Raw genomic sequence first — 18,423 nt, 5'->3', positions numbered from 1 at the left:
TGCGGTCCCCGTGGTTCCGGTGGACCCTCCGATGCGGGTAGAGACAATTGATGGACGAGAACTGGTGTCCGGCCCCATTAAATTCGCCACCCAGCCTTTGCGCCTGGCTATTGGGGACCATGAGGAGGCGATCCAGTTTTATGTCACGGCGGACCTTCATTTTCCCTTGGTCCTTGGGTTGGCCTGGCTCCGGACCCACGATCCTCAGGTGGCCTGGTCGCGGAACGCCATCTCTTTCCCGAGTCTGCAGTGCGTCGATCACATCCGCCACACCTGTGCCGGCCAGAACGTCCCCACCGCTGCCATCACCTTGCCTCCTGAGCTGACGGACTTCGCCGACGTGTTCAGCGAGAAGGAGGCGGACCGACTACCCCCGCATCGGCCCTACGATTGCCCCGTGGACCTTCTGCCCAACGCACCACTGCCTGTGGGACGCCTGTATTCCATGTCGGAGCCCGAGTTGGCCGCCCTCAGGGACTTCCTGGACAAAAACCTGGCCCGAGGGTTCATCCGGCCTTCAAAGTCCCCTCTCTCGGCCCCGGTCCTCTTTGTGAAGAAGAAGACAGGGGACTTGCGCCTATGCTGTGATTACCGCCGGCTAAACGCCATTACGGTGCGGAATCGCTACCCCCTGCCGCTCATCCCGGAGCTACTGGAAAGGTTGCGGGAGGCCACGATCTTCACCAAGCTCGATCTCCGGGGGGCCTACAACCTGGTGCGGATACGAGAAGGAGACGAATGGAAGACGGCATTCGGCACCCGATACGGACACTACGAATACACTGTCATGCCATTTGGGTTGACCAATGCTCCCGCCGTTTTTCAGCACTTCATGAACGACGTGTTCCGAGACATGTTGGATCGGTTCGTGGTTATCTACCTCGACGACATCCTGATTTACTCCCGGTCCAGGGAAAGCCACCTTCGACACGTCAGTCTGGTTCTGCAACGCTATGGAGCAACAACTCAATGCGAAACTGGAGAAATGCGTCTTCTTCCGGACTTCCATAGAATTCCTCGGGCATATCATCTCGCCCGAGGGCATAGCCATGGACCCATGTAAAGTAGAAGCTTTGTGTAGCTGGGAAGCCCCTCGTCGGGTGAAGGATGTTCAGCGCCTACTGGGCTTCGCCAACTACTACCGGACCTTCATCCCGGGCTTCGCCACACTGACAGCTCCACTTACCCAGCTCCTCAGGAAGAAGGTTGCATTCCGGTGGGGTCCCCCGCAGCAAGAAGCATTCACAGCCCTCAAGAAAGCCTTCGCCACGGAACCCGTCCTGAGGCATCCCGACCCGCTCCGGCCTTTTGTGGTGGAAACGGACGCGTCCAATGTGGCTCTGGGAGCGGTGCTGCTACAGGCTCCGACGAATGGTGGCACACTTTTCCTGCGCTTACTACTCCCGGAAACTCAACCTTCCGAGCGCAACTACACTATCTGGGAAAAGAGTTGCTGGCTATCAAGGCTGCATTCGAGGCTTGGCGACACCATCTGGAGGGCCCGACATCAGGTGGAGGTCGAGCGGACCATCGGAATCTCGAGCACCTCACCACAGCTCGGAAGTTGAACCAGCGGCAGATCCGGTGGTCGTTGTTTTTTGCCCGGTTCAACTTCCGCGTGACCTACATTCCCAGCGGTCACAACCGGAGGGCGGATGCCCTGTCCCGCAAGCCAGAGTACCTCTGCGCCAAGGGCCCCCTTCCTCCACGGACAGTGCTGCCGGCAGAAGCCTTGGCCGCAGCACGGGGGCCAGTGGACTTGCGGGCCCAGGTGCGAGAGGCGCAGCGCCAGGACGCCTGGCCGCAGCAAAGGAGAGCGGAGGTGGGCCCCATGTCTCCTTGGACCTTGGAGGAGGACTTACTCAAGTTTCGGGGGCGATTATATGTGCCCACAGGACCACTCCGAGCCCTCGTCATGACCCAGTGCCACGACAACCCTGCAGCAGGACATTTTGGGTTCTTCAAGACCCTCCACCTGGTGACACGGACCTTTTGGTGGCCCCGAGTGCGGCATGATATACATGCCTACGTGACATCCTGCGTACCGTGCCGGCAAGCCAAGACCGCCACGGGGGCCCCTCCCGGGCTCCTCCAGCCCTTGCCGACACCCGACAGACCCTGGGGGGCGATCTCTATGGATTTCCTGACAGACCTGCCGCCGTCCTCTGGGTTCACCACGGTGCTGGTGGTGGTGGACATGCTCACCAAGATGGCACACTTCATCCCATGCCGCGGACTGCCCACAGCCGCAAAAACGGCCCGTCTCTTTCTGCAGCACATCTTCCGCCTCCATGGTCTACCGGACAGGGTGGTTTCGGACCGCGGAGTTCAGTTCACAGCCCGCTTCTGGAAGAGCCTGATGGCCGCGTTGGAGGTGCAGGTATGTCTGTCGTCATCGCACCATCCGGAGACCGACGGGGGTACAGAGAAGGTCATCGGTATACTGGAACAGTATCTCCGTTGCTTCATCAACCAGCAACAGGACAACTGGGCCGACTACCTGTCCCTGGCGGAGTTTGCTTTTAACAACTCTCAGCACACCTCTACTCAGATGACCCCGTTCTTTGCCAATGTGGGGTACCATCCGCGGCTCTTCCCTCTGGCACCACCGGACTCTCCTGTTCCCGAAACGCAGACCTTCCTGACGGAATTGCATGCGGTCCAACAGTTGGTACGTCAGCAGCTGAATCGGGCAAAGGAGGATTACAAACGGTCCGCCGACCGCTCCCGACGGGCAACGCCCCCGCTGGCAGTTGGAGACCGGGTGTGGCTCTCCACCAAACACCTCCCGTCCGACCGCCCGGTAAAGAAGTTGGACCACCGATTCATCGGCCCGTTCCCTGTCGAGGCAGTCATCAACCCGGTAGCCTACCGACTGACCCTGCCACGATCCATGCGGATCCACCCCGTTTTTCACCGGTCCCTTCTGGTTCCTGAGGCCACACCGAGTCCCCTTCGGTGCCCAACAGCACCCGTCACTGTCGCCGAGGACGGATCGGAGGAATACGAAGTCCACAGCGTACGAGACTCTCGCTGGCTAAAGGGTCGTTTCCAATATTTGATCGCGTGGAAGGGATACGGGACTGATTTCTCCTGGGTAGATGCCTCCGACGTTCATGCCCCTGACCTGGTGCAGGCCTTCCATGGGCAGAACCCAGCCCGACCGCATCCCGATCGTCAGCCCGGGGAAGGGCCCTGCGGTGAGGATAGTGTTGTGACCCAGGTTCCTGGACCCAGACTCCTGGACTCGGATGATTCAGAAAATGAGGAGAAGACCTGGCAAGCCCTGCTTCTCTTGAGCCCTCTCCTCCCTGGCACCCACTCAAAGGGAGGAGGAGGCCGCAAGGCCTGATTCTCCCGGGCCTTCTTCTGATTTGGCAACGCCCAAGAACAGTTTTGGAGGGACGCAAGGTTACGAAGGCTTGATCGGCGCGCAGCAGCGGAAGAGTTGGGACAAAGCCAAGTCATAATTGTCATGCAGTGACATCTGCAGAGACTATAAATAGGAGGCGGGACTTCCTGGTTTTTTGTCTCGGACAAAACAATGAATTTGGCGCAAGCTAATTCATGGAGGGAAGAATATATTCGTGAGTAATTCTGGCCTTATCTATAATTTCCTCGTTATCTCCAGAAACTTGGCAGGCCCGTGGGTAGACGTGGCCAGGACATGTATCTATGTAAATAAAAGGAAAAAAAAGGAAGGCCTCTGACGGACTCTTTGCTGGGAGTATTGGGGAAGGAAACAGAAGCTTCAGTTTAGAGCAGTATGTGATGTAGCTGTTTCTCCCTTTTAATTGTTAAAGTTAAAAGGAAGAAACAGCTGCGATCACACATTGCTCCTAGAAGCACAAAGCTGATAACGCCAGACTGAAGATGATGAATGAGACTTTGTCGAAACATCGCCAAGACACTTCCAATTTTACACAGGAGAAAACCCGAATAACCAAAGACCTACAAACAAACACCCGCGAAAACCTCAGAAAACATACGTACATACATACATACATATCTCAGAGATGGGTTTCAGCAGGTTCTGACCAGTTCTGGAGAACGGTTAGCGGAAGTTTTGAGTAGTTCGGAGAATCGGTAGTAAAAATTCTGATTGGCCCCGCCCCCATCTATTCTTTGCCTCCTGAGTCCCAGCTGATCGGGAGGAAATGGGGATTTTGCAGTAACCTTCCCCTGGATTGGGGAGGGAAGGGAGATTTTGCAGTATCCTTCCCCTGCCATGCCCACCAAGCCATGCCACACCCATAGAACTGGTAGTAAAAAATTTGAATTTTTTACTACCACCCCCGCCCACCCCGGAGCTCCGTTTTTGCTGACAGACTAGAGGGATAGGAAAACAAACTCAAAACAAACACAAAAGGAGAAACGTTTCCCCTTTTGCATTTGAGCATCCAAGAAGGGACAGGAAAAGGAGAAAGGGAAAGATAAAGAAAAAGATGGGAAGATGGGAAGAGAGCAAGGAAGGGAAAAAAAGGAAAGAAGGGACGGAAAGAGAAAGGAGACTGAAGAGGGAACGAAAAAGAAGGAAACGGAAGGAAGGAAAGAAGGAAGGAAGGAAGGAAGGAAGGAAGGAAGGAAGGAAGGAAGGAAGGAAGGAAGGAAGGAAGGAAGGAAGGAGATTATAATGAGAGAGGGATTGTCACAAATGGATAAAAAAATTAGTAAAAAATGTTGGAGATGTGAGATGGAATTGGGGACTTATGAACATATGTGGTATAAATGTGATAAGGTTAAAAAGTTTTGGCAACAATTGGAGAAAATGATATTTGAAATGATGGGGAAAGTAATAATATTGAGAGTGGAAACTATATTATTGTTGATAATTAAGGAAATAGAATTAACAAAATATGAAAAAGAATTGATTAGAATTATGATTATAATAGGTAGAATTATAATAGCTAGATATTGGAAATTAGATGTGATTTTTAGAATAGAAGAGTGGAATTCTAAAATGTGGAAATTAGCCTTAAATGATAAAATGACATGTGATATTAATATTAGAAATGGTGTGTATAAAGAAGATATTTTCTGGAAGACTTGGAAACCATTCGTGGACTATGCGCTTGGAAAATTGGACGCTTCGGTACCTGTACCTCGAGAACGTGGATTTTGGCAATCATGAGGACATATCCGAAGACCCAAATCTTCCTTTTTTTATGTATAGCACAAGGGTGCAATAATGTATTTTCTTTTTTGTTTGTTAGAAAAAAGCAATAAAAAAATAATTAAAAAAAAATATAATGAGAGAGGGGTCAGAGAAATCCTGCCTTAGCACTTGGCCACCACAGATGCCCCTCCCCTGAGGTGGCCACGCCGACCATGGCCACACCCACCATAGACCCGGCCCTCCGAGGTCAAGCACAACCCTGATGCGGCCCTCAATGCAATCGAATTTGACACCCCTGGCTTAGAGAAACGGCCCAAAATTAACAGAAGGAGTTTTAGCAGAAAGAAATGCCAAATTCTTCACTCGGAAAAGGAAAACACCCAAGGCAGAAATGTGAAACGCAGGGCCGATATCAGCCTTGTTAATCTAAGAGCGAGTTCTCGCACAATCCATTCAAAACACGGTTCAACGGAATTCCACCACTGAAGGATTGAAGCTCTCGTGGCAGGCAAAGGAGGAAAACCGTGGGAAAAAGGCCTTGACTCCAAAGTTGTAAACTGGGCGTATATTTTCATGGAGAGGGACACTTTAGCCCGGATAATAAAAAAGGAATACGATAAGCAAAGAAATCCGAAACGCGCCTCCTGCTTCAGTCCGGAAAGAAATGAACAGAATGGTCGATTGTACCAGGAAATGGAGGGGACAGTAGAACTCAACGCAAGCTCCGTGAAAATTTTGGGGCTTCCTGGTATAATGCGTTAAAAAAGGACTACATGCTCATTTTGGAGCCTCACAAGTTCACATCAGCCTCACAGCTCCACGGAGAAGGAGAGTGCACACATCCACTGCTTATTTCTCCCAGCAATAGTTAAAAAGGAAAAAAATTAACATTCAGGTCGTCAGGGGTGGGCTTCAAAAATATTAGCAAAGGGGTTCTCTGCCCGGTTGCTGGGTGGGCGTGGCCATGGTGGGCGTGGCCTACTCGGCCTCCTGCACCATGGCGGGGGAGCGTTTTTGCCCTCCCTGGGGTCTGGAAGCTTTCTTCGAGCCTCCGGGTGGGAAAACGGCCTCCCCAGGCCCCGAAGGCTCTCTGGAGGACAGAAATGGGCCCGTTTCTGGCCTTCCCGAACTTCCGATAGGCCCGTTTTTCGCTCTTCCTGAGCCTCCGTGTGCGCCCTGCACTTACCTGCATCCAAAACAGGCCACATGGGGACTCCTGGGAGGAGCAGGGCAGAGTGGGCGGGGCCAGCCAGGAGTGGGTTTTGGGAGTTCTCTGAACTGCACAGAATCTTAGCTAGAGGTTCTCTCAAATCCCTGAGAACCCCCGGCAGCCCACCCCTGCAGGTAGGTCTCTACTTACAACAGTTCGTTTAAGGCACCGTTCAATGTTACAATGGCACCGACAAAAGTGACTTATGACGGTTTTTCACAGACACGACCGTTGCAGCATCCCCCACGGCCATGTGATCAAAATTCGGACACCTGGCAACCAACTATGATGGCCGTAGTGTCCCGGAGTCACGTGACGAGCAAAGTCAGTGGGAAAGCCAGATTCACTTAACAACCGTGTTACTGACTTAATGACTGAAGTTTCACTGAACAAATGTGGCAAGAAAGGTTGTAACGTGGAGCTAAATTCACTTAACAAATGTCTCATTTAGCAATAGAAATTTTGGGCTCGATTGAGGCCGTACGTTGAGGACTTACCTGTATTTCCTACTGAATTACGTTTCATGCTGGAATCTCTACAGATCAACTACTATCACCCTATGTCACAATCTGCAACAGTTGAGAGATCTTTTCCCGCAGCTCTAAACCACGGGAAATGGTTGAAGATTTCAAACTAAAACTACTCTAGATTGCCATTTCCTTTTACCAGCGATGGGGAATTTCTGTGACTTCATCAGAACGGGCCATGAATCTACAAATTGGGAGATTATGGTACTCGAAGCAATTTCTGACCCATGAGAAGGCTAGACTGGAGCAGAGAGAGCTTAGCTGAGCCACGGTGGCGCAGTGGTTAGAATGCAGTACTGCAGACTACTTCTGCTGACTGCTGGCTGCCTGCAATTTGGCAGTTCGAATCTCACCAGGCTCAAGGTTGACTCAGCCTTCCGTCCTTTCTGAGCTTGGCTGCTTTCTTGCAGATGCCTCGTTACCAAAACTAACAGAATAACGAAGTTGGAAATCCCAAAAGTGCTTTTTCAACAGGCAACTGGATTTTCTGCATCCAGTCAGAGTTGAAGAAGCTTCTCAGATGAGAAGCGAAATGTCTTCCAAGAAAAACCAGAAAATCCCATTGCCTCTTGAAAAAAGCACCTTTTAGACAACCATGGCCTGGATAACTGAGAATCTCCAAAGATATAGTTGGAAGGGACCTTGGAGGTCTTCTAGTCCAACCCCCTGCTCAAGCAGGAGATCCTATAGCCTTCCAGACAAACAGCTGTCCAGTCAGATGCTGTTATTACCTAGGGATCTTGGAGTCCTAGTGGACAACCATTTAAATGTGAGCCAGCAGGGTGCAGCACTGAGCAACCGAGTTCTAGGCTGCATAAACAGAGGGATAGAATCAAGATCACGTGAAGTGTTAATACCACTTTATAATGACTTGGTAAGGCCACACTTGGAATACTGCATCCAGTTTTGGTCACCACGGTGTAAAAAAGATGCTGAGACTCTAGAAAAAATGCAGAGAAGAGCAACAAAGATGATTAGGGGACTGGAGGCTAAAACATATAAAGAACAGTTGCAGGAACTTGGTTGTATGTCTAGTTTGATGAAAAGAAGGGCTCAGGGAGACATGATAACTGTGATAGAATAGAATAGAATAGAATAGAATAGAATAGAATAGAATAGAATAGAATAGAATAGAATAGAATAGAATAGAATTTATTGGCCAAGTGTGATTGGACACACAAGGAATTTGTCTTGGTGCATATGCTCTCAGTGTACATAAAAGAAAAGATACGTTCATCAAGGTACAACATTTACAACACAATTGATGGTCAATATATCAATATAAATCATAAGGATTGCCAGCAACAAGTTATAGTCATACAGTCATAAGTGGAAAGAGATTGGTGATGGGAACTATGAAACGATTAATAGTAGTGCAGATTCAGTAAATAGTGATCCAATATCTCAGGGGCTGCCCCAAAGAAGAGGGAGTCAAGATATTCTCCAAAGCATCTGAGGGTAGAACAAGAAGCAATGGGTGGAAACTAATCCAGGAGAGAAGCAACCTGGAACTAAGGAGAAATTTCCTGATATTGAGAGCAATTAATCCATGGAACAACTTGCCTCCAGAAGTTGCGAATGCTCCAACACTGGAAGTTTTTAAGAAGAGGTTGGATAACCATTTGTCTGAAGTGGTGCAGGGTTTCCTGCCTAAGCAGGGGGTTGGACTAGAAGACCTCCAAGGTCCCTTCCAGCTCTGTTACTCTATTCTATTTTAGTCTGGGTCATAAAACATCTGCAAGAAAACAACCAAGCTCAGAGAGCACCAAGGAGCTCTCCTTTCAACCCTGAGCTACTAATATTCCTTTCCCCCCCCCACTTTTTTTTCCCCTTTCTTTTTTTCTGTTTGGCTCCTTTTGGTCCCCTGAAATGTGGGGCAAAGATTATCTGGATGTTACTTAAAGAGTGCTCTGCATACAAATGCGGTGTGGAATCGGTTCCCCATGAACGAGGAATCGGAGAGGGATAGTTTTCCTCAGACTTAACGCCAGACGCGCACGAAGCCCCCTCTTGTTAATTCAACAACCCACAAAAAAGAAGATGGCAAAACACACACACACACACACACACACAAACAAAAACAACCAGCGTGAAACTTGGCCTGGGTGCAACATCCTGTTCTGCCAGTTAAGAGGATGAAAAATTCTGCCACGGACAGAGCAGGAGGGGGAGGGGAGGGCAGCCGATCTCCTCAGACAAGACAGATAGTCCAGAGCTGGCACAGTTTTTTGACCCTCCTTTCCCCCCCCTCCCCATTCTTGGAAATTCACACTTCTGACACCCTCCTTTCCAGCTGTTCAAACTCCTCGACAGACCAGGGTAGAGAAGGCAGTGGGGGTGGGGGATGGGGTGCTGAATTGGGAAGGATTGTAAGCAATGCTTTCTTTCCTTGAAGGTGGATGTCTTTCAACGGTTTGCCTGCAAGGGGAAGAGGACGATGGAGGAGGAGGAGGAGGGAAGAGACTGGCAGCCACAGCCGGGCTGTATAACCCCTTGAGTATTGCAGCTGAGGCTGGAGGCCCTTTTTAAAAGACTCTCTGCAATTCCCATCGAACTCCTTCCTGTGTCCGGCAACATCCTCAACCTTCCCTCTCTGCCTCAAAGGTGCTTTGTTTTCCAGGAGGCAACTGGTCTTTCTTCTTTCGAAGACGTTTCGCTTCTCATCCAAGAAGCTTCTTCAGCTCTGACTGGATGGTGGGGAGTGGACGGATTTATATTCCCTCCATTTATATTCTTTTATTTATTTATATTCCTATATTCATTCCTTGAGGAATATAGGAAGGATATCCTGGAGGATGCAAATGACCAGCTGTCGGCAAGGAATATAAACCCTTCCATTCCCTATCGTCCTGTCAGAGCTGAAGAAGCTTCTCGGGTGAGAAGTGAAACATCTTCAAAGCAAAAAAAAGCAAGAAAGTCCAGTTGCCTCCTGAAAAAAAGCACCTTTGGGACAACCATGACCTGGATGGCTGAGAATCTCTACAAATCAGGGGTGAAATCCAGCAGGTTCTGTCAGGTTCTGGAGAACCGGTAGCGGAAATTTTGAGTAGTTCAGAGAACCAGCAAATACCACCTCTGGCTGGCCCCCGAGTGGGGTAGGAATGGAGATTTTGCAATATCCTTCCCCCAGGAGTGGGGAGGGAGCGGGGATTTTGCAGTATCCTTCCCCTAGAGTGAGGCGGGAATGGAGATTTTGCAGTATCCTTCCCCTGCCCACCAAGCCACACCCACCAAGCCACACCACACCCACAAAGCCACACCCACAGAACTGGTAGTAAAAAAAAAATTTGGATTTCATCACTGCTACAGACGTTTAGCTACACAATTTGGGATGAACACCCTTGGAATGGTATGGGAGTAGGGATGGATTCCCAGAGAAACAGTTGCAGACTACAGGAACCAGGAGCACTAACTCAGGTGAGACCCTGAGGACACAGACAAACCTCCAAGGGGCCTCAACGACCCTCTAAAAGGATGTAAATGATCAGCTGCCTGCAAGGAATAATAAACCCTTCCATTCCCCACCAGCCTGTCAGAGCTGAAGAAGCTTCTTGGATGAGAAGCGAAACGTCTTCAAAAGAAGAAAAAACAAGAAAGTCCAGTTTCCTCCTGGAAAAGCACCTTTGGGACAACCATGACCTGGAGGACTGAGAATCTCTACAGAGACTTCCCTCTCTGCGCTTCTCCTAAAAGCTCCACCACTGAGCAAGAATTCCCTGGATGTTCTCCCCTCTTTGTGCCCTCCAGGCAGGAGAAGGACAATGTCGTGTCCCACTCCTCCTCTGACGGCCGGGTCTGGGAAGTCTGTATCAAGCGTGGCCACGAAGCCTCTGCAGCTTTGCCAAAGTCCTGTCAGAGTTCTCAGGGCAGGCAGGAATCCAAGGTGTGACTTCAGCAAACCAGATGAGACTTTGCTTGACTCAAGGAATGCCAAAAAGCAGATCCTTTATATAGGCCATGGGGTGTGGCTCCATGACTCAGCACTTATCCAGGCCTGCCCCTCCCTTCCTTTTGCTGATGTCGCCTCTCCATTCTCCGGAAGCGGGGATCCGTCCTCTGTGACTTTCCGTCCTCCTGATCTGCTGCCGGCAATTCTAGCATGTGGCTGGCTTCGTGCTCACACGCTGTAGGAGGGAGGTTTGTTAGCTCATTCCTGACATTCTGTCTGGGCATGGTGCCAGGGCTGGGGGCTGGAGGCTGGAGGCATGCCAGGCCGTTCCTCTTCATTATCAGACTCTGACTCAGATAGCAGGAGATAGGAGGAGCCCGGCTGAGGAGAGGAGGGCGGGCGAGGCACAACAGACAATGCTGGCTGGAGAAGCCAAGCAGAAAGTCACCTGAGCTGACCAGCAGAAGAAGCAACCTTCTTTGTGTCAAGGGCAAAGAATACAGGTCGGTCCTTGACTTACAACCGTTTAGTGACTGTTCGAAGTTACAACGGCCCTGAAAAAAGCGACTTACTACGGTTTTTAAGACCAGGGATGGGTTTCACTTGCCTTTACCACCGGTTCGTGGTACCACCAGTTCGTCGCGCACGTGCACGCTGTCCGTGCATGTGCCTGGCCTTCAGCACATGCACTTTGCTCACTCGTGCGCCTTCTGCGCATGTACCCGGCATCGAAAATGTGCCTAAACAGCATGATATGGAGCTGGGGAGTGTGGGCATGCCTGCAATCGCCACTACCGGTTCGTCTAAACCGGAGCGAACCGGCTGAATCCCACCTCTGCTTAGGACCATTGCAGCATCCTTCTGCTCATGTGAATTTACATTCAGATGCTTGACAACTGACTCCTATTTACGATGGTCGCAGTGTCACGGGGTCGCGGGATCCCCTCTGGCGACCTTCCGAGAAGCAAAGTCAGTGGGGAAAGCAGATTCATTTAACAACCGGGGGTTACTAATCGAACAACTACGGTGATTCACTTCACAAATGTGGAGAGGAACGTCGTAAAACGGGGCAAAACTCACTTCACAAAGGCCTCCCTTAACAGCAGCATAAATTTTGGGCTCAATTGTGGGTTGAGGATCGCCCGCATAAATCTTTCCATTCCCCACCGTTCAAGACAGAACGGAAGAAGCGCCTTGGATGAGAAGTGAAACATTTTCAAGAAAGAAAGAAAAAACCCATTAAAAGTCCAGCATTTTTTGGAAACCAAGAGAGTCCAGTGCTTTTTTGGAAAAACACATTCTAGATAACCTTTCTTGTGATTTTTAAAAAGGGAACCCAACAGGGGTGGGTTCAATGCTGTGCAGCAGAGATGCACCCTCTGTTCTGTCCCCCTCGCCTCAATCCGAGCGATGACTTAATTAGCCGGCAACTATCAGCTTCTGGCAACAAACTAGTGAGTGTCTGCCAAGTGTTATCTCTCTTGATGCTGATGAATCAACCAGGAACAAACAGTACTTCAGCTCTAGTTAAGCAGTTGATTTGCTTGCCACAAAGGGGTATAGCAGTCCTTGCTGCTTTTATATCCTGTGGGGTGTGGCTCCATGACTCAGCACTTCCTAGGCCTGCCCCACCCTTGCTTCTGTTGTTCCTGCCTCTCCTGCCTACGAAACCTAGGGTCCAGCCAGGCCTGATTGCCATCAGCTGGATCTGGAGGCATGGCCTGAGGGGGAAAGAGTCAGGGGACGGAGGCCTCGTTATCTCTTCCACCTGGCCTGCCTCTGGCTCCTGGAGCTGAGCCAGGGAAGCCAGTGCTCCCGAGGTAAGTCCTGACAGCCCTTCCCCCTCACTTTCCAAGTCACTTTCTGGCAGGAGGCCCAGCTCGGGGGGCGCAGACACAACACCCTCAAACTGGAAAAGGGTCAGAGCCCCCAACTGTTCCTGCACCCAAACCTACAAACCCACCCCTTAAAAATAGCAAAAATGGGAACATACCTCCTGCAACGTTACTTCTGGGTCTCCAGCTGGATGGAGTTTGTCAACGGGCTGTAGTTTTTCTCTCTTTCTCCTGCAACACAGAGGCCACACACAAAAGGTTTTTTTGAAAAAGAAGTTTTTTTATTTTATTTTTTTTACAAACATATCAAACCAATGCACGAAACAGTGTGGCACCTCAGTGACATACGTTCTAATACTAATAAAACTAGTAAAATTAATCATAGTTATTACATTCAATCAACATATATTTCTAAGAATGATACACAATTATAACAAATTGCAATCTGTCATTGTTCAATCGTTCCATGTTTTCTCCCATTGTTACTTTATTTTATTATGTCTACACTAACATTCCCCCTTCTCTTCTTTCTATCACTTATTCTAACTTTTAATCATATCACCCAGGTGGTGAAATTCTCCGTGGGTTGCCACAGCGTGTCTTCACTGCCCGCACATGCGTGGTACACGCCAAACGCATGCTTCGTGCAAAAAAAAAAGAAAATTTAAGAAGTTAAGAGAACTGCACGGGGTGGGGGGAAACAGCTGCGCCGTGCAATTTAGATTCGCTAGAAAGCAGGATTTCCTGCTTTCTAAGGAATATAAATTGTGCGGCACAGCTGATCATCGGAAATACCGGTTCACCCGAACCGATAGCTTTTATTACTATTGGTTTGCCCGAACCGCTGTGAACTGGTAGCATTTCACCCCGATGTCACCTTTTATTGAAAAACATTTTCTTTCTAGCCTACCTGGCTTCTACTAATGTCACCTACCTAAAAGAGAGAGAGAGAGAGAGAGAGAGAGAGAGAGAGAGAGAGAAAGAAAGAAAGAAAGAAAGAAAGAAAGAAAGAAAGAAAGAAAGAAAGAAAGAAAGAAAGAAAGAAAGAAAGACAGACAAATCAGAACAACAACAAAGAAATCATTTATCCATCGTCTCTTGCCCACTTCAACACTTTAGTTGCTATGCTTTTTTTTAATTTGCCTCCCACCTTCCTCTCTAGGTTCTTTGTCTCTATCTGTAACTGCTTCTTGACTCTTCAGTCTAGGTATTTCTCCCACCTCTACCCTCTTCCACTGCCTAATTTCCAAAATTTATTAAATAGTATGTATGTATAATGCATTAAGAGAGTTGGAAGATACATTTGGAAGGGAGACAGGGGCTTGGGCCACACACAAAACTTAAGTACCACGCAGACAAGCTCTTGAGTCTAGGACTGTCACGTGGTGTCTGTGCCCTAAGTTAAGCCACAGGAACCAAGTGGGCTGATTTCCTCTGTGTCCATCCTGCTAGTTAAAAGTTGCATTCCCACAACATCGTGAACCTCGGATAGCCCAGCCTAGTGTTTTAAACTAGGTTGGCATGTTGTCCAAACTCAGCCCAAAATTAACCAGAAGGGGGGAGGGGAATATAATAAAAGGAAGAGGAGGATATATATCTATGGAGATTCTCAATCATCCAGGTCGGGTGTCAGCAACCCAAGGCTCCAGAGCCGCATGCGGCTCTTTGGGCCCTGTGCTGCAGCTCCCTGTTCCATCACTGGCTGGCCCTGCCCCTCGCCCTTCCCTCCCAGTCACTCCTTGCCTGGCTTTGGAAATTCGAGAGATACAGAGAAGGGGGAAGAGAGGGAGACGAGGAGCGAGAAAGATAGATACAGAGAGAAAGAGAGAGGGGGGTCTGATAGAGGGGGAGAGAGAGATAGAGAGAGAGAGAGAGAGAGAGAGAGAGATACAGAGAGAAGAGAAAAGGGTTTTGTGGTTTCCAGTGTTTTTTAACAACCGGTTCTCTGCCCTACTGATCGGATGGGTAAGCGTGGCTAGGGGGGGGGTCATGTGACTGGGTGGGAGTGAGTGATGTGGAGTTGGCCATGCTCACCCATGTTTTGTGGCTCCCGGTGGTTTTTTTCTTTTTTTGTGGGGGAAACGGGTCCAAATGTCTCTTTGAGTGTTTAAGGTTGCAGACCCTTGATCCAGGTTGTAGTTATCCTCAAAGTGCCTTTCCTCCCCCCCCCCACAAATGTCTGGATCTCATTATATTGATTCTTGAGCAGCCCCAGTTTGAGCCGGACCCCCAAATTCTGGACAGGCAGGAATGGACTTTTGCAAAATTTGCAAAATTGAGTTTGGCAGCATTGACTGGACAACTGGACTTTCTTGGGTTTCATCTTGGAAGCTTCTTGGATGAGAAGCTGGATGAGGCATTTCCAAAGGAAAATAAAAATCAAGAAAGTCCAGATGCCTTTTGGAAAAAGCACCTTTGGGACGAAGAGGGGGGGGGGATAGCCTTCGTCATTTTTCTGAGGTAAAAGTAAAGGTTCCCCTCGCACATAAGTGCTAGTCGTTGCCGACTCTAGGGGTGGTGCTCATCTCCCTTTCAAAGCCGAAGAGCCAGCACTGTCCGAAGACGTCTCCGTGGTCATGTGGCCGGCATGACTCGACGCCAAAGGCGCACGGAACTGTTACCTTCCCACCAAAGGTGGTCCCTATTTTTTCTACTTGCATTTTTACGTGCTTTCGAAACTGCCAGGTTGGCAGAAGCTGGGATAAATAACAGGAGCTCACCCCGTTACATGGCAGCACTAGGGATTCGAACCGCTGAGTTGCCGACCTTTCGATCAACAAGCTCAACATCCTAGCCCCTGAGCCACCATGTCCCATTTTTTTCTACTCTTTTTTTCTGCACAAACTCAATTTTGCAATTTTGCAGAAGTCCATCCCTGGCTATCAGGAGAATAATTTGGGGTTCCGGTTCGAGCCGGGGGCTGCGCAAGAATAAATAAAAATGAGATCCAGACGGCTGTAAGGAAATGAATTTATTCCTAAAAGCAAAACAGTTTGCTTTTTAAGGGCAGCTGCAGAGAAATGAGGCAGAGTGGCAGACTTTTACAGGTAGAGCTGTTCCAGGCTGTGGAAGTGTCTACTTGCTGCCAGGAGCAAGGGGGAGGGCTCACATGTTCGCATGCCCACACCCATAATTCTATGCACTCCGCACATGCATGCACAACCTCCCTGCTCCTCCTGGCACGCGATGGCCCAGTAGGCCCATTTTTCTCTCTCACCAGGATCCAGAGCCTCTGGGGAGGACGAAAATGGCCTTCCCCACCCCCGAGGCCCTCCAGAGGCTGGAAGAAGCCCATTTGCCAACTTCGGGTAGGGCCCCAGACTCCTAGAAAGGCTCTGCAGGCTGGGGAGAGCAAAAAACAGGCCTTCCGGGCCCACCGGAAGTTTCTGGCCTCTGGAGGGCCTCCGGGGAGGTGGGGAAGGTTGTTTTCGCTCTCCCCAGACTCCTAGAAAGGCTCTGGAGCCTTATGAGAGAGAAAAACAGGCCTTCCCCAGCACCCTCTGAGACTCTCCGGAGGCAAGAAACAACCTGTTTCCCTACTTCTGGTGGGCCCAGAAGGCCCGAAAATCAGCTGGCTGGCGCACACATGTGTGCCAGTTGAGCTCACATGCCGACCAATATTGCTACGTGTGCCACTTGTTGCCATCACAGTTCTAGGGTGACACTTGAGAGGTGTGTGTATTTGTGTGTAGGTATGCTTGTTCTTGTGAATGTGCAGTTCCATTGGAAGACCTAATTTCATTAACTCTACTTACGTTTGCAGACCTTCTCCTTTGATATGTGGACTGGGTCTGGATAACTTATTTGGTGGGTTTGAGGAAGTTTGGGTAAAGGATTTCGGCCCCTGCCCACCGTTTGCAATTTTTGCTGGATTAATTTAGTTTCAGCTTGACTGTACAATTATCTAGCGGAGACGCCGATTTCTGGGACCATTCTGTTCGTGTTTCAAGGGAAGATGGAAAGCAGTCTAAAGAATAAAATGTATTTTGGGATGTAAAAACTTCTCACATGGCTCTGGAGGTCAGGACTTCAAGAAGCATCGTGAAAATGGAGATAAAAATGAAACCAGAACTTTTTATCTTGGGTTTAATAGAAAAAGAATTGGGGGTGGGGGGGATGAAACTTCATTATTATATATGTTGACCACAGAAAGATTATTGTAGGCACAAAAATGGAAGGACACTTTGATTCCTACTAGGGAGGAATGGTTGCAGAAGTTGATGGAGTTGGCCAAAATGGCAAAACAGACCACTTTGATTAAAGAAAAGAACGTAAGTCCTTTCGTTTCCACATGGAAACCGCTTCTGAACTTCATGCTTGATCTGGACAAGAATGAAACTTTGACTTTGGGTTTTACCGATTAGACCAGGGGTGTCAAACTTGATTTCATTGAGGGCCACGTCAGGGTTGTGCTTGACCTTGGGGGGCCCAGCGGGCGTGGCCGGGAGGGGCACAGCCAGCTCAACATTACTCGTGTCAGGGGCATCTGTGGTGGCCCAGGTAGGGTTGGGGGAATCCATTGCAGGAGGCCGTGATGGTCAAAAATGGAGCCTGAGGGAGCTAAGCGCAGCCCGGCCAGGCTCCGTTTTCGGCCTTAATGGCCTCCTGCAGCTTCTCCCACTAATGGTTGCTAACGGAAGCCAACCTGAGTTTCTCAAAAACAGATCATGCCGAACAAAATCATATTTCATTCTTTGACAAAGCGACTAAATTAGTGCACCAACGAAATGCAGTGGACATAAAATAGCTGGATTTTTGGCAAGGCATTCGACAAAGTAGACCGCAGCTTTCTTCTGGGTAAACTAGAAAAATGGGGGATAGACGGCATCGTCACCCGATGGATTTGTAACTGGCTGACAAACTGCGGCGTGCTCGGCCCTCCCGAGCTCCGTTTTCGCTGCCAGAGGCACCGTGGGCCGGTCCTTCGCTGTTTTGAGGGCAGCCCCGCAGGGCAAATCTAAGCACCCCGCGGGCCGGATCCGGCCCCTGGGCCTTGAGAGTGACACCCCTGGATTGGACTGACAGATCTTTAAAGAAATGGCTTGTTCGTATTATTATTATGAAAAGGCAAAAAAGTTGCGATTTGATGTTAATGCCTTGCTTTACTGTAACAGAGTGAATCGGAAGTCAGTGCTTCTTCTTTCTCGTTCTTATCTTTCCTCACTTCTCTTTCCCCTGCCCTTCCCCTCCGACTGCCTTTCTATTTATTTTGTATTTTATGATACTTTATCATTCGATTAAAAAAAAACGTTGACTGAGGACTGGAGGAAGCAAGAACCAAAGAAGTGCCTGCATGGGAAGGCTCTGGCGGCCGTCCGAGGGGAGCACCCACCGGGCGGCTTGGGAGAATGTGTGTGTGTGTGTTTGTGTGCAGTCTGCTCACTTCGTTGGGGCTCCTAATGCCAGCACACACGCATGGATGGACAGAAAATGAGGAGTGGGGGGTGGCAGGGGGATGGCAGCCTGGGGAGGCCGCTCCGAAGGCTGGCCACCGTTTTCGAATCCTGCTATTAGGCCCTGTGGAACAACCTCTTTTGAAGCCTCTGACCGGCCTTCGATCGTCGGGCCCGGCTGAAATAGAAAACTCATCAATTCCCCCTGGGGGTCTCAGATGCCTGGCGGAGTTCCATAAATATGAAATCGTCCAAATGTTGATGTGACAGCTTTGCCTACATTTTTTGTTCAAGCCCTGGATTTGTCTCCGCTGCCATCTAGTGTGCAATTTGGTCCTTTTGTATTTGGAGGGGAGGGAGGGGAGGGAAATAAATCAAGTTTTTCTAGCCTCGCTTTACACGGGAAACCTTATTTTATTTTTTATTTTATTTTTATTTAGGAAATGTATATTG

General features: G+C 49.4%; 1 protein-coding gene across 1 annotated transcript in view; it reads right to left on the bottom strand.

Moving 5' to 3' along the window:
* The window catches only part of TSPAN9 (tetraspanin 9), a 160,127-nt gene that overhangs the window by 113,169 nt on the left and 28,535 nt on the right, over window positions 1-18,423 (bottom strand). The window contains exon 2 of the mRNA XM_058189590.1: window positions 12,736-12,808. The gene's annotated coding sequence lies outside the window, so the exon portion shown is untranslated. The remainder of the gene's footprint in view (window positions 1-12,735; window positions 12,809-18,423) is intronic.

This window comes from Ahaetulla prasina, chromosome 7 (assembly GCF_028640845.1).
Source record: "Ahaetulla prasina isolate Xishuangbanna chromosome 7, ASM2864084v1, whole genome shotgun sequence".
NCBI classification, from domain to species: Eukaryota; Metazoa; Chordata; class Lepidosauria; order Squamata; family Colubridae; genus Ahaetulla; species Ahaetulla prasina.
This window is presented reverse-complemented; position numbering and strand designations above follow the sequence as displayed.